We start from the raw sequence: 27,840 nt of genomic DNA on the forward strand, positions 1-27,840 counted from the left end.
ATGTTCAATGTTATGACTGTCATTTGTGAATTCCCCAGCTTTTTGATATCCTCTCCTAATTCTGATCTTTCTTCTTTTGCTATAACCTTTTAAATCCGTGTTTTTCTTTTAATCAGTCCCCCTAGTCCCCCCCCCCCTTGTTATGCTTCCCTTTCTGGCCACTCCCTTTTTGTTCCCTTCCCCTTCCCCCCTCTCCTTCCCTCCCTTTTTGTACTCCTGCCCCCCGCCTCCCCCCCTTAGTTTTCCCTTCTCCCTTACCCTGTTGGGTAAGATAGAATTCAAGATCCCAATGGATCTAGATGCTCTTCCCTCTCAGAGTTGATTTCACTGAGAGTAAGGTTTAAATAATACCAATTAGCACTCTTTTTCTCTCCTTCTTATAAGACAATTATTCCCCTCCCCTTCCCATGTGTATCTTTGTGTCACAAAGATTATTCTATTTAATTTATTTCTATTTCTTCAAGTATATCTTAGTACCATCATTGATTGCCCTGTCCCTTTTTCTTTCTTTTTGTTTTTTTCCCTCCAAGTCATGTTAATGCCCCAATCTTTCCCCATGAGTGATTCTTCTGATTACTCTATTAATGCATACAATTTTAAAAAGTTACACATGACATTTCCCCCATATGTTAGTATATATAATTTGACCTAATTGTAGCCCTTATATTAGAGAGTTTCAATAAAATTAAAAAAAAAAACCACTTTTCTCCTTTTTCCTTTATTTCATATTTACCTTTTCATGTTTCTCTTGCTCTTTGTGTTTTGGATGTCAAATTTTCCACTGAGTTCTTGTCTTTTCTTTACAAATATTTGGAAATCTTCTATTTTGTTGAATCTCCATACTTTCCTGTGGAAATATATAGTCAGTTTTGATGGGTAGCTGATTCTTGGTTGAAGACCCAGTTCTCTTGCCTTTCTGAATATCATGTTCCAGGCTTTGCCATCTTTTAGTGTGGCCACTGCTAGGTCTTGTGTAATCCTTATTGGTGCTCCTCTGTATCTGAAGTTTCTCTTTTTAGCTTTTTGTAAGATTTTCTCCTTAGCTTGGAAGCTCTTGAATTTGGCGATTACATTCCTGGGGGTTGTCTGTTGGGGATTTAGTATAGAGGGTGTTCTATGAACCCTTTCTATTTGTATTTTGCCCCTTTGTTTGAGAATATCAGGACAATTCTCTTCGATGATTTCTTGTAGTAGGGCATCGAGATTTTTGTTAATCTCTGGTTTTTCAGGAAGACCAATGATTCTCAAATTGTCTCCCCTTCCTCTGTTTTCCTGGTCTGTCACCTTGCCATTGAGATATTTTATGTTTTCTTCTAATTCATTAATTTTTTGACTTTGCTTTATTAATTCTTGCTGTTTTGCAAGATCATTGTCTTCCAGTTGCTTAATTCTGATCTTTAAGGACTGGTTTTGCTTTTCAGTTTGGTCTGCCCTGCTGTTTGAGGCTTCCAGCTGTTTCTCCAATTGCGAGTTCTTGTCTGTCAGGCTGTTGACCTCTTTCTGAAATTTTTCCCATTTTTCTTGCCAGAAGATTTCCATCTTTTGGATGAGCTCCATTTTGAGTTCTTCCAGAGCTTGTGAATAATTTCCATTTTGGGGGGCATGTTTTGATTTTGTTTGAATTTCATCATCTTTTCCCTCTGTAGCCTGGGTTTTCCCTCCATAAAAGTTTTCAATAGTCACTTTTTTCCCTTTTTTCTTGGACGGTTGATCTTGGGCACTATGAGCCATCCCTTTAGTGGTTTTCTTTTTCCTTTGTAGTCAGAGGTCTGAGTGAGATGGGCGGGTTTGTGTGCTTTTGTCTCAGGCTGGTTCTTCCACAGCAGTCTCCACAGTTTGTTAGCGCGCCCACCCGCCCATGTGGTCTGTGGTCTCTTCGCTCCCATGCGCAGGAGTCTCCTGTGAAACCACTCTGGGGGGTAGTTCCCTGGTAGACCTTGTCAGTTCCCAAGGACCTTGGCATGGTCCCCCCTCACTACAGTGAGGAGTGGAGCTTTTGCCTCAGGCAGTTTCTATTGTCTCCACGGCATTTGCAGTTTGTAAGAGCCCCCATGGTCTGCACGCTCTCCAGTGTGCAGGGGTCTCCTGTGAAACCGCTCTGAGAGGTAGTTCCCTGGCAGTCCTCGTTAGATCCCAAGGACCCTGGTGTGCCCCCCCCCAGTTACTACAGAGATGTTCCTCACTCACTCACTCACTGTCTCCAGTGAGTGCGCTGGTCCGTACTCTGGTTCTGTAGGTGAGGTGGGGGAGGGTAGTTCAGCTCACGTTTATATGTGAGATTTTTCTCCTTCTTATAGTGTGGAAATGCTCAAACCCCACGTACCTTCATTGCTGTGTCCTACTTTAGAGTCCCTCCGTTCTTCCAAAGATGATTTTTATGCCCCTTTGTGGTAGTCTATTTCATTCAGTGCCGGGGGAGAGGAAGCAATTCATGTCTAGATTGAAGCCATGTTTACCTGGAAGTCCCAGGAAATATTTTTATTGAAAAATCAACTGGCATAGAAAATAGATTTAGGAGAGACAATCTGAGAATTATTGGACTACCTGAAAGCCATGATGATGAAATAATCTTGGCTATGATATTACAAGAAATTATCAAAAAAGCTGCCCAGAGATCCTTGAACAAGAAAATGAAATTGAAATTGAAAGAATTCACAGATTACCTTCAGAAAGAAATACTCAACTGACAACTTTTAGGAATATAATAGCTAAATTCAAGAGCCACCAAGCCAAGAAAATATACTTCAAGCAGACTGAAAGAAACCGCTCAAATACCCTGGAGCTTCAATCAGGATCACTCAAGACCTAGTGGCTTCTACATTGGAGGATCAAAAGGCATGGAATATGATATTCAGGAAGGGAAAATATTTGGGTTTACAACTCAGAGTCACCTATCCAGCAAAACTCAATAAATTCTTTCAGGGAAAAAATGATCATTCAATAAGAAGATAAAAGATTTCCAAGCATTCCATAGGAATAAGCCAAACCTAAACAAAAAATTTGAAGGCCAAATATGAGACACAAGAGTAGCCAAAAATGGTAAATGAGAAAGAAAAAATTTAAGGGACTCATTAAGATAAAAATGTCTACATGGAAAGAGGATTTCTGTAATTCTCAATAATTACTCTTAGTGGTAGACAGGATGGAAGGAATTTACTCAGAAATATGGTGGAGAAGTAAGCTCATTATGATATGATGTATATGATGATATATGATGATATGTATATGTAAATGTGATGATACAGAATGATATATATGTATAATATGATCTATATGCATATGAATGACATATGAAAAATCAATCAAGGGATGAAAGATAAGGTTGCACTTAGAGAAAAGGGAAGGGAGAGATAGAATGGGGTAACTTATATAACATAAATAGGCAAGAAAAATCAATACAGAGAGGGTAGGATAAGGGTGGTGATGGGCAATGCTTAAACTTTACTCTCATTGTAACTGGTTCAGAAAGAAAAAATAAGTATATTCAGTGGAGTACAGAATTCTATCACCCTAAAGAGAAGTAGGAAGGGAACAAGACAAGTGAAGAAGGAGAGTAATTGAAGGGAGGGGGAACTGAAGAAGTGACAAAAAGCAAAATACTGGTGAAGAGGAAGAGAGTGAAAGGGAAGAGAAGAAGATCTAAAGGGGATAATACTATATAGGGCAATACACAATTAATAATCATAACACTAAATATGAATGGGATGAACTCACCCATTAAACAGAAGCAGATAACAGAGTTGATTAAAAACCAGAATGCTACTATAGGTTGTTTACAAAAGACACACTTAAGGCAGGGTGACACATAAATTTAATAACAGCATTGAAACCATACAAAGTCAAAGTAGAAAACGATCTGATGAAAAAAGATAAGGAAGGAAACTACATTTTGCTAAAAGGTACTACAAACAATGAAATCATTCCAATACTAAACATTTATGCACCAAATGGTATGGCATGTAGATTTCTAAAGGAAAAATTGAAGGAACTCAAGGAAGAATAGATATTAAGACCATACTTGTGGGGGATCTCAACCTTCCCCTCTCAGAACTAGATAAACTGAACCAAAAAATAAATAAGAAAGAGGTAAGGGAAGTAAATGAAATGCTAGAAAAAATTAGAGTTAATAGATATCTGGAGAAAACTGAACAGGGATAAAAAGGAATATACTTTCTTCTCAGCAGTACATGGTAGATATACAAAGATCAACCATATACTAGGGCATAGAAATATTGAAAACAAATGCAGAAAAGGAGAAATAATAAATGCCACTTTTTCAGATCATAATGTGGTAAAAATTATAATTAACAAGTGTCCATAGAAAGGCAAATTAAAGTTAATTAGAAAATAAATAATCTAATTCTTCAAAATTGGTGGGTCAAAGAAGAAATTATAGAAACAATTACAGACTTCATTAAAGAGAATGACAAGGAAGAGCGATCATATCAAAACCTATGGGATACAGCCAAAGTAGTAGTCAGGTGAAAATTTCTATTGCTGAGTGCCTATACCAACAAAATAGAGAGGGAGGAAATCAATGAATTAGGCTTGCAACTTAAAAAAATTAGAAAAAGAAGAAATTAAAAATCCCTAGATAAAAACTAAATTGGAAATCCTTAAAATTAAAGGAGAAATTAATCAAATTGAAAGAAAAGAACTATTAAACTAATAAATAAGACTAGGAACTGGGACTTTGAAAAAATAAATAAAATAAAGTACTAGTTAATCTAATAAAAAAGAGAAGAGAATAAAATTAACAGTATCAAAGATGAAAAGGGTGATCTCACCTCTAATGAGGAGTAAATTAAGGTAATTATTAAAAATTACATTACTCAATTATATGGAAATAAATATGACAATCTAGGTGAAATGGGTGAATATTTACAAAAATAGAAATTACTATCTTAGAAAAAGAAATGGAACAAGCCATTTGCCTAAGAAAAAAATCTCCAGGGTCAATTTACAAGTGAATTCTATCAAATATTTAAAGAACAACTAATCCCAGTACTATACAAATTTTTTACAAACTAAGCAAGGAGTTCTACCAAATTCCTTTTTATGACACAAATGGTGCTGATTACGAAGCCAGGCAGGTCAAAAACAGAAAGAAAACTACAGACCAATCTCCTTAATGAACATGGACCCAAAAATCTTAAATAGAATACTAGCAAAAAGACTCCAGGAAATTATCACGAGGATTATTCACTATGACCAGGTAGGATTCATACCAGAAATGCAAGGATGGTACAATATTAGGAAAACCATCCACATAATTGACTATATCAAGAACCAAACCAACAGAAATCACATGATTATCTCAGTAGATGCAGAAAATGCCTTTGACAAAATACAACATCCATTCCTATTGAAAACACTATAAAGAATAGAATTAGAAGGGCCTTTCCTAAAAATAATAAACAGTATATATTTAAAACCATCAGCAAGTATCATCTGCAATGGGGACAAGTTAGAAGCCTTCCCAATAAGATCAGGAGTGAAACAAGGATGCCCATTATCATTGTTCTAGAAATGCTAGCAGTAGCAATTAGAGAAGAAAAAGAAATTGAAGGGATTAAAGTAGGCAACAAGGAGACTCAACTATCACTCTTTGCAGATGATATGATGGTATACTTAAAGAACCCCAGAAAATCAACTAAAAGACTAGTGGAAATAACAACTTTAGGAAAATTGCAGGATACAAAATGAACCCACATAAATTATTAGCATTTCTATATATTTTCAACAAAACTCAGCAGCAAGAGTTAGAAAGAGAAACTCCATTTAAAATCACTCTTGACAATATAAAATATTTAGGAATCTATCTGCCAAGACAAACATAGGAACTAAATGAACACAACTACAAAATACTTTTCACACAATTAAAACTAGATCTAACAATTGGAATAACATTAGTTGCTCTTGTGTAGGATGGAGCTAATATAATAAAAATGACAATACTATCCAAATTAATCTACTTATTCAGTGCCATACCTGTCAAACTAGCAAAAAACTTTTTAATAGAATTAGGAAAAAATAACAAAGTTCACCTAGAAGAACAAAAGATCAAGAATATCAAAGTAAATAATGAAAAAAAATGTGAAGGAAGGTAGTCTAGCAGTGCCAAATCTTAAACCATACTATAAAGCAGTGATCATCACAACAATATGTTACTGGCTAAGAGAAAGAGGTGTGGATCAATGGAATAGACTGGTGGTAAATTATCTCAGTAAGCTAGTGTTCCATAAATACAATGACCCCAGCTTTGGGGACAAGAACTCAGTATTTGACAAAAACTGCTGGGAAAACAGTATGGGAAAAATTAGGTTTAAATCAACATCTTACACCCTATTCCAATATAAATTTAAAATTGGTAAATGAGTTCAATATAAAGAGTGAAATCATAAATAAATTAGGTGAATATAGAATAGTATATTGTCATATCTGTGGGAAAGGAAGGAATTTAAGCCCAAGAAAATGAAACAGAATTTGCAAAATATAAAATGAATGACTTTGATTATATCAAATTTGAAAGCTTTTATACAAACAAAACCAATGCAACCAAAATTTAAAGGAAAGCAACACACTGGGAGAATATTTTTATAATAAAACTCTCTGACAAAGGTTTAATTTCCCAAATATATAAGGAACTAAGTCAATTGTAGGAAAAAAAAAAACCCAAGCCATTTATCAATCAACAATTGGCCAAGGGACATAAATAGTCAGTTTTCACAGAATGGAATCAAAATTATCAATAAGCACATGAAAAAAATGGCTCTAAATCTCTCCTGATTAGAAAAATGCAAATTAAAATTCTTACACCTAGCAGACTGGCCAATATGGCAGCAAAGGAAATTGATAAATGTTGGAGGGGATGTGGCAAAATTGGGACACTAAAACACTGCTGATGGAGTTGTGAATTGGTCCAACCATTCTGGATGGCAAACTGGAACTATGCACAAAGGGCTTTAAAAGACTGCCTACCCTTTGATTGAGCTATACCACTGTTGGGTTTGTGCCCCAAGGGGATAATAAGGAAAAAGACTTGTACAAAAATATTTATAGCTGTGCTCTTTGTGGTGGCGAAAAATTGGAAAATGAGGTTGTGTCCATCGATTGGGGAATGACTCAATAAAATGTGGTATATGTTGATGCTGGAATGTTATTGTGCTGAAAGGAATAATGAACAGGAGGAATTCCATGTGAACTGGAAAGACCTCCAGGAACTGATGCAGAGTAAAAGGAAAAGAACAGGAGAACATTGCACAGAACAGATACATTATGACACAATCAAATGTAATAGACTTTTCTACCAGCAGTAATGCAATGACCCAGGACAATCCAGAGGAACTTATGAGAAAGAATGCTATCCACATCCAGAGAAATAATTGTGAGAACAGAAATGCGTTAGAAAAATATGTGATTGATCATGTAGTGCAATAGGGATATGATTGGGGTTTTGATGTTAAAGGATTGCTCTACTCCAGATATGAATAACATGGAAATAGGTTTTTAACAGTGATACATGTATAACCCAGTGGAACTGCTTGTAGCTTTGGGAAGAGGGAGGAATCACAAATCATGTAACCATGGAAAAATACTCTAAATTAAAAAAATTTTTTAAATAGTCTGGTAGTTTTGGTGGACCACAAAGTGAGTCAGCAGTGTGATATGATTTTTAAAGAGCTAATTTAAACTTTTTTTTTTCCCATAAACCTTCACCTTCTGTCTTAGAACCAATTGGTTCTAAGGCAGGTCAGGAAGGGATAGGCAATGGGGGTTAAGTGACATGACTAGGGTTACACAGCTAGGAAGTGTCTGAGGCCAAATTTGAACCCAGGAGCTCCCATCTTTAGGCCTAGCTCTCAATCCACTGAGCCTCCCAGGTGTCCCTGCTAATTTGAACTCTTAAGAGAGACTGCATTTCTAGCAATAAGGAGGTGCAAGCTGGCTCCAGTATATCATTAGAGGTATGATATGATAGCTAGTTTCAAATATTTGAAGGGCTGTCATTTGGAAGAGTAATTAGACTTGCTATATTTTGACCCAGGGGGCCCTAGAACAATGAATGGAAATTATAGAGATTGATTTAGGCCTGATGCCAAAAAAAAACACCCCAAAATCTTCCTAACAAATAGTGCTGTTTAAAAGTAGAATGGGCTACCTCTAGAGGTGGTGGGTTAACCTTTTTTGTACAGCTTCAAGCAAAGGCTAATCAACCACTTCCCAGGTATATTATAGTAAGCCTCTTTTTGCATATAGGTTGAACTAGAAGGCTACTATGGTTCTTTCCAACTCTCAGATTCTGTGATTCTATATTTCTAAAGCTAAAGAAAGCTATTATTTTTGTCTTTTTTTATTTTTTTTTTAGTAAATACATTTTCCTAGGAGCAGCAAGACAACAAAAAAGTATCTATGGAAAAGCTACAAAGTGGTTTGTCAAAAGAAAAAATTGAAGATGCATTCCTTGCACTAGAAAAATGTTCTCTCAATATGGAATATTTGCGGTAGGAAAGGCACAGATGGTCTTTGGAACAAGAAGAGATACAAGGGGTAAATCTGAGAAAGCATTTTTATCAAGTCTAGGATTTAAAGGAGAGAAGAGTGTGGCTTTTTGTTTTTGTCTCTTGCCCAGCCTGGAGTCTTTGGGAGATCTAGGAAAGGGCATGGAGGTAAGAGAGAAGAGGGAAAACATTTTATTGTAGTGAATTCCCCAGGGTGTGGAAGGAAGAAAAACTGTTGTGGCCTTGTGACAAGTTCATTTCAAAAATAGGCACTTCTCCAGGGAGGAGTAATCTTTCCTAGTACTGACTTCTATCCCAAGAAAGGAGGAATCAGAGATGCAACTGAAATGGAATATGGACAAATGAGTGCTGATAAACTCAGAAAGAGGAATGATGTGTTCTTAAAGAGTGAATGAAAGAGATCAGACTCAAACCAGGTCCATTGACTGTGGAGGCAGAGCTCTTTCCACCATGCCATAATGCCTCCATCATTAATTAAAATGACTCCTTTTAAAAATGTGTGAGAGTAAGAAAAGGAGACAAGAGAAGAGGAAATGCAAAAAGGGGGCAGGGGAGAGAAGGAAGGCTTGAGAGAGATTTGAAATTGAATTCAGTTGGGTTAGAGTAAGGATCAAAGCTTTTGTTTTCCAGATTTCAACTTTGTGTGAGAATCATAGAAAGAATGCTTAAACACAAAATTCATGAATGATAAATTAGAATTTCAAGTAACCGAGAAGGACAAAAAGAAATAATTAAATTATTATTTCTTAGAAAGAGGCACTAACAATGAATATTATTCAAATTAAGAAACTTGAATATTATTCAAATTAAGAAAAAGTAGTTTCTTAGGTGGCAGGGAAGGTTCTGTAGCAGAAAAGGATAAGACAAAAAAATGAATTAGAACAGAGTAGGAGAAGGGGGTAGGAGAAAGTATCTGTAAGACATAATGATGATCAGATACATATAAGAGAAACAAATCGAAGTGTCTTGATGATTTTAAATTTAACACTGTGGAATTTAATAAAGTACAAATAATTATAATCTTAAATAACATATAATATAATATTTATATAATGATGTATAGTTATATATGTCATATAATAAATTATAAAATATATAAAAGTAAAATAATAATAATTATATAAATTATAAACCTTAAGTGAAAAAATTTTGTTTTATTAAAACAAATGGGAATGGTTGAATTGATGAGAAAACAAAAATCAACAATAATTTTCTATATACAACATTTTAAAAATCATGAAGATGTACAAAATAAAAAAGAATTACTGGAAAAATTTATTGTGCTTCATAAAATCCAAAAAAGAATTCCATTTAGGACTTCAGATAAGGCATTAATAAAAGTAGATAATGTCAAGAAAGATAAGTAGGAAAACCATATAATGCTTGAAGGCACCATAAACTGTTAAAAACAACATTATTAAATATATATGCACTAAATGATAGTTTCTACATTCTGAAAGGAAAAGCTAATGGAATTGTGGAAAAGTTTTAATAGTAATGATAACTATAGGACATTTAAAAAATTCTTTAAAACTGGAAAAAAAGCAAAACAAGAAGGAAAATATAGAACTTTAGAGATTGTTGGGAAAACAAGGTTAGAAAGCCTTCTGGAGATTTTGGAATATGAAATTAAAGGATATAAATAATTCTCAGCATGATACTATTTTTAAAAACCAGTTGTGTTCTAGGACATAACAAAATTATAAATAAATGCAAAAACTAAACATATCATTTATAGATAACAACCCAATAAAAACTAGTAATCAGTGAAGGAAACATGAAACTGTCAAAAGACAGTCTTTTGAAGAATAATGAATATATCAAAAAAGAGAGAAAAAGCAGAAATGAAACAAAATAAAAAGTTAGCGAGGCATTCCTGATTAATGTGAAAATAACAAGGAAGTTCATCAATTCAATCATTTATTCATTCAACAATCATTAAGTGTTTAATAAGTACTGGAAGAGATAAAAAAGATAAATTAGACATAGTCTCTACCCTAAAAGAATTTGCAGTCTAGTAGAGGAGGTAAGATATAGACAGAAATAAATATATAGATATAATACAGAATGGAATATGGTGAGAAGAGATCCAAAGAAAAGATTATTAGCTTAGGGGAGGGAGAAATCACTTCTATTTAGGGGAAAACAGGTAGTTGTCTAGACCTGGAAAAATGGGTAGAATTTCAATATTTAGAGATAGGAGGGGATGGTGTTTAGAACATTTCATATAAGAAATATTTAATAGTCTATTTACCTCATAGGACGATTGTGAAAATTAAATATGATAGTAGATGTAAAAGCACTTTTTGCAGAATGTCTGGGTTAGGCAGAAGTTACCATTTAGTTCAATTCATTTCTGTAGATCTCTATATTCTTTTCTACATCTCTGACAAAAGGTTAGGTACCCCTTCTTTGGAGACCTGAGAAGGGAAACTTTTGCCACATTTCTTCCTGTTTTATCTATTCTTTCCCATAAATCCTCAAGTATACCTCCTGGTGTACCAAGGACCTCTTTACATTGTATGTGCACATAGTAGATTATCTATCAGGTCATTCCCCACTCATTCTCAACCCATCTCCTTTTCCAATCATATTACTATTTGATGTCCTTTTTTGTCACTTTACGTGAGCAATTTGGCACTGGTAGTGTTATAGCCTATTCATTTCTACCAAGTACCTCTCCATTATCCTTGAGATAATCTGAAACTTTAATTCTTCAATAATTGTGACAGGCATGGCCAAATATAGAATCATGGAAAGAATATTGATGTCAAAAAAAGATATCTGTTTCCTGGAAAGTGTTCAAGTCATTAAAAATTCTGCACAATTCCAAAAGATGATCCAGTCTATTTTTCTCCTTCTTTATACTTCTAGGCCAAATTCGGTGTCCAACCACAGTTACTACCAAAACATATGTACTGATAGACCTCTGTGAATTGAATATCTATGGGACTTTCATGGGGGAAATACTCAACATAGGAATCGGTCACATGTCTGAAGGTCTGATGCAGGCCTGATGCGATGATCACGGAAGCCAGCTGGCATGACATATGAAAAGTTGTTGGCCAATAGAAGGATCAGAGGGAGAAGCTTAGGTTTGAAAAGTAGGTTTGAAAAGCCAAGTTGTCCTTTTTGCTTTTGTTCCTGTCTCTGCTCTGACTCTCTCTGGAGTGGCTCTTTCTCTGAGTCCTCATCTTATTTTGCTATCTCTGACTAGCAGTGGCATAAGGGGAACTTTTTGTTTTACTTTGTTTACTAATAAATATTTATATATTTAGTATAAAGCCTCCAAAATTAATTTTTATTTATAATAGACCAATTCTGTGAATCGCCTATTCTACTTCATATTATGATCTCTATATTCTTTATCTATTTGATTTTTCATGTAAGAAGTTAGGCCAAATTCTTTTAAGCAATTATATATCTCATTAGAAAACTCTGCTGTATCTAGTGCTTGATGTAATCTGTATAATATCACTTACAAACAGAAGCATCTTGGGGGATCTCACCATCTATAGGAAATTCCTCTTAACTGGTACTTTATTTCATGACAATAGGAAATATCTTTGTCAAATCTACATTTCTTCCTTTTATGCCTCCCTTGATATTAATAATCAGAGTGGAAAACAAAGTTATCTGTTGTTACATCTCTCAAGGAGTTATATGATTTTAATACATGAAAGGAAAACACTGTTGGAAGAAAGCCTTTACGGTGATATATTGCCAAGTCAAATGCTTTTTTATAGTCAATAAAAAACAAATACATTAGGATCTTGTATTCTTTGTGTCCTCCAGTTAATTATGTGCCTATAAAGATGTGTTCTGTTGTGGAATATCATTTGTGAAAGTCTGTTTTCCTCTCATATTCTTAAGTGCTATAATCTAAGTATCTATTTTTTACACTAAGATTTTGTAGAGATGGGAAAGGCATTTAGGTCAGTAATTATTGGCCTTTCCTGGATTGCCCTATTAGGGTGATAATGTGAGGTAGAACAGCCTAGAATGATAGAGAACTGGCTTCCTAGTTTGGAAGACTGGGGTTAAATGTGGGCTGTATGACCCCGGGTAAATAGCTTAACTTTTAAATGCACCAAGCAACTCATTCATGGAAAAAACCTTTTCATTCTGAGTTCCCTAACCAACAAAGTCAGTGGTCTTAGTACTCACACAAGGGCTTTTCAAGTATATATGTTGTCCTCTTTCCTTTCATACATCTTCAGAATTGATTCCTCAGCCTTTTTTATGAATCTGAAAATCACAGGGAAGAGTGATTTCTTCTATTTCCTTTTTTCCATTTATAAAGTAACCTGACATGGTCAGTCTGTGCTTCAGTTAAGGACCTCTTCCATTGTGGTGTAGTGGAAGGAGTGTTGAATTTGGAATCAAGAGGATCTGTGATTGAATACCAACCTGCTACAGGCTAGCAACTTCTTTCTTTGTTCTGGGTTTGCTTCCTCGTCTACAAAACAAAGGACTGGAACTAGATGGTTACTCTGGTATCATCCTCCTCTACCTGGGGTTGTGAGAATTGATAATCAGGTAGTCTATTTCCAAGTCTTTCTCCTGCTTTGGTCCCTATCAGTTAAATGCTTTTTTTTTTTTTTCAAAGAAGGCTCAGAAGCGATGTGAGTTTTCTACTTTGCCCACCAGACTTCCACAATCCAGTCTTTTTTCAAAGGGCTCTCGCTAAAATAGCCTGAGAGATTATTCGGGAGAAGCACCAAGGAGGGCCTGAATGCTGTGTCTGCAGGTTCAGGGGAAGAGTTGGGAGAAAGGAGAAGGAATGAATCTCTCCAACCCCAACAAGCAAAGCAGAGCATATCTTCAGCAAACCTAAGGGACAAGTTATCCCCACTCTGAAGAATGCAAGCTCCTTGAGGGCAGAGATTGTTTTCTGTGTGAGCCTTTTGTTTCCTGAGAGCGTTATCACTTCCCTGCCTAGCAAACAGCAGGCTTTTTCTAATGTTTCTTTCGAATTGAACTGGGAAGCAGCAACCCGGCGGGTGGGAAGAAGAGAAGGCCCGCTAGCCTTGCGGGACCGGAGCTCGAATTCGCAGGGGACAAGAGGCCGGCTTCTCCAGCAGAGAGTTCCGAGGCCCCGGGCTTCTAGGCAGCTGGACGCAAGGGTTCCGCCACTACAGGATTGCCTTTGGGACGCGCTCGTACCTGAACGCGCGAGCCCGCGCATTGGAGGAGGAAGGAGCATATAGAGCGCGTGCACGGGGTGGGGGTGGGGGTGGGGGGGGTAGAGGGGGAAGGGAAGGACCGCTGCCGGCCGGACACGGGCCGAGGATAGGGATGTGACGAGAGGCTCGCGGTGCATTGTGGGCAATCACACAGACACTGCCGACTGGTTCCAGTTCACACGGCAGCTGAACGGAGAGAGAGGGGAGAGTGAGGGGAGAGAGCGCGCGCGAACCAGCAAGAGGGAGGTGGGGGGAAGAGACGGGAGAGCGAGCGAGCGAGCGAGCGAGCGAGCGCCTAGAGAAAGAGAGAAAGCGACTGAAGCAGGAGACATATTGCTGCTGCTCCAGCTGCTTGGGAGCTGCTTCGTAAGTGATCGGCAGGCGGAGGTGGGGGGGGGGGGGCAGGTCTTTCCCGCTCCTCTGGGGCAGTGCGCTTGTTCACTCCGGGAGCTGCAGTCTCCGACCCCCAGGGCTGGCGGGCGGCCCGGTGGAGCGCCCGGCTTTCCATTGAGAATTCTCGCTCCCGGCGGCCCGGGCCGCCCCAGATACATTGTATCCCTTTCCGTCTGGCTCGGTGCAGGCTGGGGGTGGGGTGGGGAGGGAGGCTGCTCCGGGCCCCGGGGTGGGGGTGGGGGGGAACCTGCTCCAGCTGCCTGAATAGCGAGAGAGAAAAGAAAGAAGGAAGGAAGATTTCGTTTGTTTCTTCCTCAATTTCTCCGCCTCCCCTTCCTTTGATTCCTTTAAAGAGATCGCTTTGCTTTCTTCTCTCCTTTCTTGTATGCAAGCTTGCGGGGCCGACAGCTTCTTAATTCTTAAAAATAAACCCGGAAACCAACTTCCTTTGGAAGAAAAAAAAAAAGCAAGCATCCTATCCCTGACGCTGCTGCTGCCCTCCTCTCGCTCGCCCCCACTCCCTCCCCGGGCCCTTAAGCCGGCGGAGCCTCCCAGGGCTGTTCCCGCCCTTCTGGGGAACCCGGACCATTGGATGGAGTGGTAGGCAGGGGTTGGGGGGTGGGGGCGGCGATGGCAAGTCCCATTCCAGTCGCTCCTTGAAGGGAGGTGCAGACACTGGTAAGAGGTTAAGAAAAGGACTCCTCCCATCCCCCCTCCACCCCTTCCTAGAGACTTGGCCAAATCTGGACCAAGGGCGACGTTTGGGAGTCTTGTGTTAAAGGTATCCAAAGTTGCACTTGGAAGATGCAGCAGCAACGTGGCGCCCCGGAGGTGTGAGAGAAGGTGGGAGAAAGAAGGAGATGTTTGGGAAGGAGAGGGGCACCTAGGTCCCCAGAACAATACAAGAAGAGAAAATGAGGTTAGAGAAGCAGGCCTTGGTAGGTAGACAGACGTGCATTTATGGGGATTTTTGCCATGGCCTTTACGAATCCTGTCATTACTTCCCCTGAGGCCACCTTGGGGGAAGAAGCTGGAGGAGCTGCCCTGGCAAGGGTCCTCTTTAATTTGGGGCTGAGGATTGAACCGAATTGACCCAGTTGGTACCTGGAGATGATGTCTGGACAAGCCTCCTCTCATTAGGGAATGATGGGTTACAGTACCGAAGGGGTTTGGGGACGGCTAGTACTCCATGTTCATTAGTTTTGGTGTGTTTCTTCTGTTTACAGTTAAAAAAATTTTTTTTTGCTCAAAGGTAATTCCCAGAAGGGCATATATTTTCCTTCTGTACCAGCTTGATAAAGTGATGGATTTGGAGTCTAAAGAACTGGGTTGATATCTGACTCTTACACTGCCCTATGTGATCTTAGGCATATATCCCTGCCCTTTGGGACTTGGTTTCCTCATGTTTAAAATGAAGGGGGCTAGAATAGATGACCTCTAAGCCCTTCTTTGATCCTTTGTAGGCTTGGAATTGTAAGGCTTGTCTCTCTTTTCTTGGGGGGAGGGGAGGGGAAATTGGAAGGGATGTTGGGATGTTGCCTGTTATCTCACCTGACCACCATTGTTCTGAGTTTATTCCCTTTTCCTTAATATGCCATTACTCCCTCTATTACATAAAGAAAACTCAGATTACAACTTCATTCCTTATATATATATATAATTGTTAAAATGTTTTATTTCAAGAGACCAAGTAGATAATGAAGAGCAAGTAAGACAAGTCCAACACTTGCACTTATTTCGAAAAACTTGTAAGATTTTAATGATGCCATAAACCTCCTATAAGAATAGAAAATTATAGGGTCTTGATAGTTTCCCTTCCTTGCCCTCATAGTTTGAGGTTTTACAGTTCAAGGTGCTTCCTTCCCTTTTAAGATTAGGCTTTCTTTAAAGACTTTACTTTTGTGGAGTACTCATTCACAGCTTTGGAGCTTAAATTTTGCCAACTGGGGCCCACCTTTATTGATTTGATTATAGAAGCAAACATTAATTTACTGTCCAGGGTATAACTAAACCAGAAATGAGCACCTCTGATTTCCCAGAATTGGTACTATTCTATAGAAAGCTAAACCAATTTTAGTTTGTTGTACCTTCCAAATTTCATGGGAAAGTTATAATTCCTCTTTAGAAAAACATTTTTTACTTAAAAAACACTAAGGATTTTAAAGTTTTTAAGGTTTAAAGTTTAAAAATTTTAAAGATTTTTCTCTCTGTTTTGCAGTTAGTCACATACTTCCATAACCTCCAAAAATCTGGGTTTTCATTCTTAACCAATTTAATAATAGTAGTAGTATTTAACATTTATATAATACCCTAAGGTTTACAAAGGACTTTACTAATATTCTCTCATTTAATCTTCACAACAACCACATGAGGTAGGTGCTGTTATTATACCCATTTTATAGATGAAGAAACAAACCAAGAAGTTGATTGCTTTGCCCCAGACCACATAGGGAGATTTCAAGGCAACGTTTTTGAAATGAGGTCTTCCTGATTCCAAGTGCAACACTGTCCATTTCACCACTCAGTGACACAATTAGTACTAGTATTAAAAATTGCTCAACATAGTGTTGGAGATGAAGGGTAGAGAAAGCATGAGATTATACCAGGATGAGGTTGGACACTGAGACTTTTAATTTTCAGACCTCAGAAATTGTCCAGTTCCCCAAAACAAACACACACTGAAGGTTGTTGTTATTGTTTCAAATAGGTCCCTAGGGTTAAGTGATTTGCCCAGGGTCACACAGCTAGGAAATATCTGAGGCCAGATTTGAGCCCACTAAACTGAGGATTTTAATGAATTCCAATCCCAGTGGCAATCAATATACATGACAGCCAAAAAAGCTAATTTCATCTAAAGAAATTTACAGTGCTTAGAACATGTACCAGTATGGTGGGAAAAGTGCTAGATTTGAGGTTAGTCATTAAGTTTTTTTCCCCTTATAAAAGGGGAGGACAATCTATGAGGACCCTTCCAGCTCTAAATCTATCATCCTATGGTACTTCCAAATGAATTCCATCTTAGATAATATAGTTCTTTTCATTTAGCTAGTATTCTTAAGTTCCTACTGTGTGCCAGACAGGAAGAAATGGAAATGAAACTTCCAGTCCTTAGGGACTTTGTGTCTTTTATAACTGTTTTTAGCTCTAAGTGTTACATTTTAGGAAGGTTATTGACAGGCAGGAGAGTGTCCAGAGAAGAGTAACAAGGGTGATGAGTTTTCTTGAAGTTATACTCTATGATGATCAGTTGAGGGAAGGGGGATAAAGGACTTATCAATGAACTAACAAGCATTTTTTTAAGCACCTACTATTTGCCAGGCACTGTGCATGTCCAAGATCAAATAGCAAGTCAGTGGCACAAAAGGACCATATAGCCTAGATCTTGACTTTTAGCCTTGCCTTGGATAAATGATGTAATGAAAAAAGTCATGATTTTTTAATAAAAACTGAAGTGACCATAATAACCTCTCACATGTGTACAGAGCTTTGCACTCTGTAGTTTTCATAGTTCTTTCACTTATATTACCTCATTTAATCTTTGAAACATCTTTGTGACATTAGGCAAAATTTATGTTTGTCACAAGGTTATTGGAGGGAAAATGTTTTATAAAACTTTAAAGCACTGTTGAATAATGTAATAGATTTAGACCTGGAAGGGGCTTTGGGAGTTGAACCTCCTTTTATTTTACAAGTGAGCTTTCTGGGAGGGGACTGAGATAGGTTATGACTAGCCCATGGTTAATTAATACAGTGTCTGAGGAAGGATTTGAATGAAGGTCTTCTTGATTCCATGCCCAGTGGTACCAACTGTACCATCTAGCTGCCTTAAATATGAGTTATTATTAGTAGTAAATATGGCAAGATAGCAGTCATTCTTTAAAAAAGTATCTGAGGGTTTTTAGTGGATGGTAAGCTCATCATGTATCAGCAGTAATACATTTGCCAGAAAACAAAAATGAAATCTTAGGTTGCATTAAAAAAGAAGTCTAGAAATTATGAGAGCCCCACTGTGTTCTTCCTATTTAGCCCATTTATGGAGCATCCTGTTTGGTTCTGGGTGGCCAGTTTTAGGAAAGATTTTGAGAAGATCTGAAGTAACCTGGATGGTGGAGGGTCCTGAGATCATTGAAAATGAGGATTAGTTGAAGGGAATGGGGATATGTAGCTTGGAGAAGAAGAAACTTCAGGGTAGAAATGATAGTTGTCATCAGTATTTAGAGGACTATCATGTTTAAGGTGGTCCCAAACAGCAGAATTAGGGGAAATGGGTAGAAATTATAGAGAAGCAGATTTTGGCTCCATGAAAGGAATAACTTCCTAACAATTAAAGTTGCCAAAAATGGATTCCTGTTTATTTATTGAATTTCCTCTCCCTTAAAAGGTCTGCAGGCAAAGACTGTATGACCTTTTGTAGGGATATGATAAGAAAGGACTTTTGTTCTGGTTATGAATTAGACTAGATAGTTTCTAAGGTTCATTCTCACCTATGTAACTTTAATGTACAAATTATGCTTCAGCATGTAGACACACTTGACTTTCTGGCAGCTATTTTATTTTTTTCAGAATTAATTCTTTTCCTAATATATGTTTTTATTTTTTACCAATCACATGTAATAACAAATTTCAACAAAAGTTTTCCCAAGTTATATGATTGAACTTAATCTTTGACCCTCCCTTCCCTTGCCCTTCCTGGTGCTAGCAGGTGATTTGATATGTTATACATGTATTATCATGCAAAACATATTATTCATTTTTGTGAGTAATCATAAGACCCAAATCCCAAAACATAAACCCAAATAAACAAGTAAAAACTTGTATGATTTCATCTTCATTCTGACTCCAACAGTTCTTTCTCAAGAGATGGATAGCATTCTTTGTCATAAATCCGTCTGAATTGTCCTGGATCATTGTATTGTCTGGTAGCTATTTTAACAGATAATTGATAAGGTTGGGTTCATGGTATACCCACTTACTTAGTCATGTCTAAAGAGGTCCTAAATAGGGGAGAATTTAAAAATATTCTTCCAATGCTGCCTACAAAAGAACTTGGCTTTGCAAGTCATCTTGCCATAAGGCTAGTTCATTTTTTTTTCCCGCTCCACCACTGCCACCAAGCAGTTGCTTTACAAAAGCCAAAAGGAAAACCCCAAAATAAGCCCCCAGCAATAACTTGATCACTTTTGATATTGTTGTAGCTGCCTCAGGAGATTATTAGTCTTTTGTCTGGGGCTGGTGGTTAGAGCAAACAGCTGTGGAGATTGTAGGGTAACCGTTTATTGTTTAGTTCAAAGGGCCTCTCTAAAACCCTGAAAGAAAAGGAGCTTTGGTGACCATATATTTTACCCACTTATGTGTTCTTCTTGTGTTTCCCTTATCATCCTGGTTTCACTGAGGCTGTTGGTACTGTGAATTAGCAATAGATTTGAATTTAGAGGACAGAGGTTCAAAACCCATCTTTGCCTCTCAGGATTTGTGTGATTTTGGACAAATCACCTCTCTGTGCCTCAGTTTTCTCATCTGTAAAATGAGCGCGTTGTATTACATGGCCTGTGAAGTATCTTCCAGCTTGTTTCCTAAAGCCAGTGTTTTCTCTACATAGATTAACAAGTTTACACCTTTCTTGGCTGATAGAAGGAAGCGCCACTGCTCTGTGCAAATGGCTCATAAGAATCTTTTAGTAAGCAAGAACCTTGGAATTGTACTATTGTTGGGGAATGATTTTCACAGAACCACTTCGCTGTTCCTGGGAGCTTTTATTTGATGGGTTTCTATTAGAGTGGATGTTTTCCCATTCTGTTTTGGGATACACCCGTCCCAAATGGAAGGAGCTTGTGGACTGGATGGAGTGAGTGAGGAAATCACTTTGTGAATGAAGCATGTGTCTTAATGTAATGCAACCAGCAACCAGCATGTGCAAGGCTTTGTGCTTGGGTCTAGTGATAAGAGACCATATATAATCTAACAAATGGGATGGAGAAAGATAGTACATGAGTTTGGCCCCAAAGAGAATAATGAATACAAAAGAGAGATCCAGTCAGAGTGCTATAAGTGATTTAAGGAGAGAAGGATCACTTCCACCTTGAAAGGTAATCATGGAGGAGGTGACATCCGAAGTCAGCTTGGGACTTGAAGTAAGATGGGAACTTCGAAAGATGGAATTGATGGGAGAAGAAGATCCATTCTAGACATTAGGAATAAGGTTAAATATGTAAAGATGGGGGAAGGCAGAAAGAGGATGGGTAAAAGAATATCTTATTTGGTTGGATTATAGACTGAAAGGGAGTCATATTTAATCAAGTTGGAAAGTTAGTTTGGAGTAAGTCAGGTTCAAGACTTTATTCACTAGTCATTGGGGAGTCCCCAAAGGCTTTTAAGTAGAGAAGTGTCATGATCAAAGTAATTCAATGGGAAAATATCTTTGGTGACTATTTGGAGAATGAATTTAAGAAAGCATAGGCTAGAGCCACAGAACTATTCAGAGTCTAAAGGGAACCTGATTTGGAGTGGTTGGTGGTGAGAATGAAAATGAGGACTAGAAGGTTTTTTATTTCTCTACTGGATATTAAAATTTGATGAAAAGTCCTTTAAGCAAGTAAACATGGCTTGGGTGGTCTACATTGGTGTTATCCTTTCTATTTTCCAAGGGAAATTGAAGCTCCTTGTCAATTGGCTAATGCTCAATAAATCATAGTAGGTTAGTTTTAAATCCCAAATGAACAAATTAGGAAAACAAATGTATAGCAAGTAAAGTTACAAACAATATTCAAAATGATAAAATAACTGAGTGTTTGGATTATATATGTGTTAGGTTCACCTGTTGCACTTCATGGTTTGCTTCCAAAGGATTGTGGAGAGTTGACTGTAGGATACTTAATCTAGTGCAGTATGCTTTCAGAGCAGTGTGTGCATGAATGGGGACAAATGACATTCTTGACTGGCTGGAAAACTAGAGTAGGCCCCTATTTTAAGCCAATCAGAGTGACACTTTTTAACCCTAGCCCAGTGAGTGATGGTTATTGTACTGTATCCTATGCCTCTTGGGAGTGACAACAGTGACACGGTTAATCATTTTGTATGATGGGAATAAATGGAAGGGAATGTTGTAACAGGATTACTGTCTCATGCTCCAGAATTAAGTGTCTCAGATTGGCCTTGGTGATTGAAGTTGATGGGAGGGTGACAAATGCTTGTGTAGAAAGTGGGCATTTATCCAGCTCCATGAGATCATTATCCTGTGACAACATAGCTTTGATCTGAGCACTAATCTTACAGAATCTGTCATCCTTATAGTGGGATGTAATTACTTTTAAATAGCTGTCACCAGTCAGACCCTAATCAATACATTTATTTGTGTTAAATGTACAAGCATTAATTATTTAGCTAATAAAAAATACTTTATAATATATCCTTAACCCATTTTGTAATTGGCTTGATTATTTGCTTCTTCCTACTTTGTTCTTAGGTCTGTTGAATCAAGGAGTTAAATTAGCAAGCCTGAAAAAAAAACAAAAAAAAAACCCAAACATTTATATGGCTTTCTGCAGAGAGAAACTTTGAAAAGATATGCAAAGATGCTTATTTGGAGATCACTTTAGGACTTTTAGTTTTCCACATTGCTGGGGAATCAGGATATCTGGGTCCCATTCTGACTGAGCTATTGGCTGTTTGATAAGTTTCTTAGCTTCTGTGGGCTTCCAGCTTTATGAATTATAACAGATGAGGAAAAAATAATCTTTGGCCTACTCACCTCTCTTATAAATATCTGAGAAGAGTATGTAAATGAGACACTTTGAACTCTCTGGAGGAAAGTTGCAATGAACCTTGGGATTGGAATTGCTATATTAATGGCCTCTAGTGTGAGCAGGATGAGTCTTTCTCATGATGGTGTCCTGAACAAGTCACACACATAGCATTGTTTGGAATGGGTATGTATTCCCAAAAGTAGGAAAGGAAATCAGATGGAAGAGAGTTATAGATGATAATAATTATATTGGCATGTAGTAATTGCTATGTAAAATGTTAGCTATTATTATTATTTTCTTGTTCCATTTATATAGGTAATTGAGTGACTGTGATAATAAAGCACTGTCTTTGCAATAGCCCCGTGAGGTAAGCAGTGCAAATTCCAGTTCTGATACTTAATACCTTTGGGCAAATTATTTAACTTCTCTAAGCTTCACTTCCATCATGATAGGGTAGGACTAGAAGATAATGTTTAAGAGCCCTTCCAGTTTTAAATTTTGTGATTTATCAGTCAGGCTACATGCATTTATTAAAGTCCTACTATGTGCCCAGTGTGACAAGGAAATCACTTTAAAAGACTGATATATATTAATTTAAGGTTGCCAAGGAATTCAGCTATGTAATTCCTAAATGAAAACTCAAGTCAGCTGTCAGCCTTTTTTAGAGTTTAATTACAGACAGGAGGAAGAAAGGAATTAGAGGTAGAGAGAGAGGGAGAGAAGGGAATAGGGCTTAAATACCCCTTCTGTTTAGGCTGGGCCAAAAGGCCCAAGCCCTTAGATAGCTGGGCAAAGAAAAGAGATCAGTCCCTATTACTCACGTGACCAAAATGGAGAAACAGTCTCAGAGGCCCCCACCTTCAGCTTCCTTCAGAGCAAGCTTCTCAGAGCACACTCCAACCACTCATACAAAACCCTCAACCAACCACCCTGAGTCTTCAGACCCCTCTATCTCTAAGGAAAACATCCAAGTTCCCTCCCCTCAGTTCTCACATCTACCAATCACTGTCCATCAATTTCCCTGTGCCAATGGAGGCTCTAGCTTAACCCAGGACCGCCCAGAGGTCTCTGGCTTTGCACATGTCTGTTGAAGGTCATATTTTCAAATAATTAAATCTTTGATCCTTTGCTACAGCCCTTCCTAAATCTTGTTAACCTGAGTAGGGTAGAGATTGGAATAATTAAATTTTGATCTATGCTGCAGCCCTTCCTCAATCCTGTTAGGACTGAGTAGGGTGGAGATTGATTCCAAGTATCTCCATTGTATCAATTCTAAAATCAATCATGACTCAAAGAAATTCCTGTTCTATGCTTAAGCATAGGTCAAAGTCCTTTCCATTGTTCAGCAAAAGGTTTCTGTCCTAAAGTAATCTTAAGAAGGGAGGAGGAGGAAACTCTCATGCCAATGGGGTTCACATTCCAATAGCCAAGATCCACTATCAATAGGAAATTTTTCAAGTATGAAATTTCCCAATGGTGAAATTTTCCAACATTTATAAGTCTAAGAAATTTTGAGGTTTACACCAGTCAAGGGGAAACAAAAAAAGAGGGCCAGCCTGAACTACCCAGGAACTATTGATCTACTAGGAGAATGCATCGTGTTCACAGATAAGTAAATGTAAGATATTTACAAAATAAAAACAGTAATAAATGCACTCATGTCTGAGATACTCAGGACAGTCTCCTTGAAAGAGGGAGCCCTTGAGCTGAACTTTGGAAGGAGCCAAAAGTTCTTAGAGGCTGAACATTCTAGGCATGCAGAAGAGCCTCTTCTCCAAATAGGCTGTGTCCTTCAGAGACCCAGGGGCAGGAAGTCCTGTAAGTAGTCTATGTATTTGAAAGATGAGACATTTTTTAAACAACTTGCTTAGGGTAATTCACTGGCAAATAACTTTGGGCTTCCTTCTATCCCTGACGGTTTACAGAAAGCTTTACAAAAACCCTGTGAAGTAGGTGCCATTAGCCCCATTTTGCAAATGAGGAAACTGAGACTGGGGTTATAGTAAATGTATGAGGTAGGATTCAATCTCGAGTCTTCCTGACTCTAAATCTAAATCACTTATCTATTCATCTTCATCAGGGCTGGCTACAAGGTGGGGAATTGTTTTGCAGAGAACCTACTAAAAACTGGTGAAGATTAGTTTATCTATCAAGGTATTGTAGGACAGTGGAAAGAGCAGTGGATTTGTTGTCATAGGACTTCGGTTATTTGGGAAAGTCATTTCACATCTCTGGGACTCCGTTTCTTCATCGTAAAATGAGGAGGTTAGATTCAGTTATATTTTAAGTTCCCTTCTAGCTCAAAGTCTGTGTCAAGGGGCTATGATCAGTATCAGTGGAGGGAGTGCCCATACTCATAATGTCATGGATATTCTGAAGTATTGAAATAAAAGGCATTCTTTTGAGCACCTACTGTGTGTCTAGTTTCAGATCAATGATGCAGGGGACCCAAAAGAAGACTTTTTCCCTCCAGGGTTTCATATTTTTGTTGGAAACACAATAAGTCAATGAGTATTTATTAAGAAATATGGTAGGCACTGTATTAGGGAGGGTATAAAGACAAAAATGGAAGAGTCTCTGTCTTTGAACTTATGTTCTATTAAGGGGGTTATAAATATATATGAGACATACATAAAATAAAGGGCAATATGAGACCAGAGAGGAATTCACAGCTGGGGGGATTAGGAAGAACTTAATTTAGTAGTGGGTGCTTGAACTGAACTTTGAAAGAAACTAGAGAGTCTTTAAGAAGTAGAAGGGATAAAGTTTGCATTCTAGGCAGAGGGGGGACAGCCAGTGCATGGAGACTGGAGATGGAATATCACATGAGGAGCAAGTAAGAAGGACAGTTTGGCTGGACTTACAGTGCATGAAGGAGAGTAATATAAGACTAGAAAGGTAGGATGGAGTTAGGTTGTGAAGGGCTTCAAATGCCAAACTAAAGAGTTTACCTTTGATTCTAGAAACAACAGGCAATTCCAATGGCTCCCTATTGGAGTTTACTTATTGAGCAGAGGAGTGACATTGTCACTGTGCTTTATAAATACCACTCATCTCTCTGGAGGATGGACTGAGGCATGAAGAACAGTTAGACCAGCACAATAGTCCAGATGAGAGTCGATGAGAGTCTAAGTTAGGGAGGTACCTGTTTCAGTGGAGAGAAGGTTAACATGAGAAAAATGAGTGATACAAGACTGTTGAATCTACTGCTGGAGTAACTGTCATGACTTCTGTACCAAGTTAATTGAGTTGATTTCTGGGGACTCAACTTCAATATAGAGGAGTCAGGGAAGCCTTCTTACAGTAGGAAAGGTTGGAATTGGACTTCAAGGATGGGTAGAATTCAGAGAGGCTGTGGGGGAAAAGGAAGATCTTAGAGAAGGGTAACAACAGAGTAGGACTAAGACTGACATGTGGAGAAGTGAGATGCAGGGTTGGAGAATAGTCGGTTAGATGGGTGGGCTAGGGCCAGGTTCTTGATTACCTTGGAAACCATGCTAGTTCTACTGGTTTCTGGTCTTATTCTTCTCTTTTGATGATGGTATGATTTTTTTTTTTACTTTACATAAATCATCCAAACTGATCTCAGCATCTTGGTGGGAATGGCAGAACATAGCTTTTTTTCCTTATCTGACCCATGAGCTCTGTCATCTTTTTACTTTCCACAGCCTTAGTTTCCTCTTATATAAAATGAGTGCCTAACTTATAGGGTCATATGAAATCATACATATAAAGTGCTTTATAATCTTTTAAATCAAGATCAATAGTAATAATAATAATTATTATTGCTATTACTCTGTGCTAACTTTGGTTCTCCTGTGTAACTTCAGTGCACCAAAGGCATGCTAGATTTTGTGAGTACTGACTGTGTACTTACATACCTTCAGTTCCCTTGTCTCTCTCCTGTCAGCAAGGCAAGAGCATTAGATGAATTAAGAGTAAATTATTGAAACGCTTCCATCTCATTGAGTTGACTCAGAGACTTATGAGTAGAGTAGGCCAGACTTACCTTTGTGTTTAAGTCCAAAGAGAGAAAGAGAGAACCTCTCCAAAAGTTACTGCTGCTTCTGGTGTTCTCTGCCTGACACAATGCTGAAGTCCCCTAACTATTTAATGTGGGTCAACTCTCTGAGCATTTGTAGTTGGAGTTCACTGATTCTCTAAAAAGCTGAAGGCAATTGATGAATTTGATTTGTTCCTTCTATATATCTAGTATTACATGTATATTCTCTATGGGCATTTAGCTCTCAACAGCCATAGCTGGTCTGAAACCATTTTGCTCAACCTGAGAGCATTCATGCCTCTTCAGAGTTATCTGGGGAAGTCTGCCTGTGTTTGTTTAATACTTTCATCAAGGATACTGTCAATTTGTGTTTAGATTATTCTGAAGCTAGGATATATACTTTAGTTACTCTTCCATAATGACTAATTCTTTTTAAAATATCTACTATGTGCCCAGAACTTTGTTAGGCACTGCCGTTGCAAAGACCAAAACAGAACAATTCTTCTCCTCAAGGGACTTATAGTCTATTAGAGGGAAAGAATATGTATGTACACAAGTATATACAACATCCATGCTATATAAATACAAGGTAATTTTTGGCAGAGAAGGCACTACCTGGTGTTTTAAATGCAAAGAATGTTAAAGCTGGAAGGAACCTTAAGAGACCTTTCTGATTTTATACAAGTTAGCAGTTAAGAGAGGGGAGGGGGGAATCTATACAAAATTATTAAGCTAGTCTTGAAGGTAAAAAAGAAAACATGCATAAAGAAAGACATTAAAAATTACAGAAAGGTGAAAACACTGCCTTTATTTGTGTCTCAGTTTAAAGGAAGATATCTAACATCCTAATCTAAAAAGAACATATTTTAGGATTATTTTGCTATGAAACATGACTGTTAAGTAAGGGTCATTGCAAGATACTATATTGCTAACATGGACAGGAACATGGCAAGCTGGTCAGACAGGTGACTTCTCCAGTTGTATCACCAGTTTGGTTTTAAAAATCACTGAATGAAATGAATGTAGAGGAGACTAAGCATAAAAAATAACTCCAAATGCTGTTTTTTAAAATATTATGCTAAATTGAAAGGAGTTAAAAGGTTGTTATATCAGCCCGTTGTTCTATACTAAATTTACATGGGTCCTTTGGCAGAATGTTTTTAAATGTATAAATTAAGACACATAGTATCACAAAAGAAATCAATTACATAGTGGAATAAAATTATCAAAATTAAAAAAATTAATATACCCCAGGTTAAGAACCTCAGCTGATTAAAAGTCAGAAGAACTTTTCTTCCTAGATTGATTGCTGGCTTGGTGTCCTAGAGGCCCAGCTTCAAGGAAAAGAAATTAGGATGAAGAGAGAGCAAGTGAATTAGAAAGATGACAGCTCTACATGCAAGAGAGAGAGAGGAGGGGCAGCTGAGGAGCTCAGTGGATTGAGAGCCAGGCCTAGAGACGGGAGGTCCTAGGTTCAGATTTGGCCTCAGACACTTCCCAGCTGTGTGACCCTGGGCAAGTCACTTGACTCCCATTGCCTAGCCCTTACCACTCTTCTGCCTTGGAACCAATACACAGACAGTATTGATTCCAAGACGGAAGGTAAGGGTTTATTAAAACAAAAAGAGAGAGGGAGGGAACAGAGTCAGCACTGAATCTCATTCATGACAAGGGGATGCCCCATTAGAAGAAAAAGTTCCATAATCCAACCTCCTTAATTTATACATCCATCTTCTGGGGAGGGGTGATCCGTTTCTCTGAAACTCAGATACGTGGTATACAAACCCTCAAATCTCTAATGTCCTTATTCATCTATAATTATTGATGTTATAGTTTCCAAACCCCAAATTGGGAGGTCTGAAAAAGGCTATTTCATTTGCAAGGCCTTAATCTGAAGTACATTTGCAGTTGAGTTTGCAATGAAATTGCAATCATATTTGAAAATCCTGGAAGACAAATGTTTACTGTCTTCCTTTGTTGAACAGGGGCATGAA

The 27,840-nt window shown here is 37.9% G+C and overlaps 1 protein-coding gene across 4 annotated transcripts in view; it reads left to right on the forward strand.

Moving 5' to 3' along the window:
* The first annotated feature begins 13,936 nt into the window (after positions 1-13,936).
* The window catches only part of LOC100014238 (core histone macro-H2A.1), a 102,349-nt gene continuing 88,445 nt past the window's right edge, over positions 13,937-27,840 (forward strand). For all 4 annotated transcript variants that reach the window (XM_001365207.5, XM_001365149.5, XM_007473361.3 and 1 more), the window contains exon 1: positions 13,937-14,074. The gene's annotated coding sequence lies outside the window, so the exon portion shown is untranslated. The remainder of the gene's footprint in view (positions 14,075-27,840) is intronic.

Source organism: Monodelphis domestica, chromosome 1, assembly GCF_027887165.1.
Source record: "Monodelphis domestica isolate mMonDom1 chromosome 1, mMonDom1.pri, whole genome shotgun sequence".
Classification (NCBI taxonomy): domain Eukaryota; kingdom Metazoa; phylum Chordata; class Mammalia; order Didelphimorphia; family Didelphidae; genus Monodelphis; species Monodelphis domestica.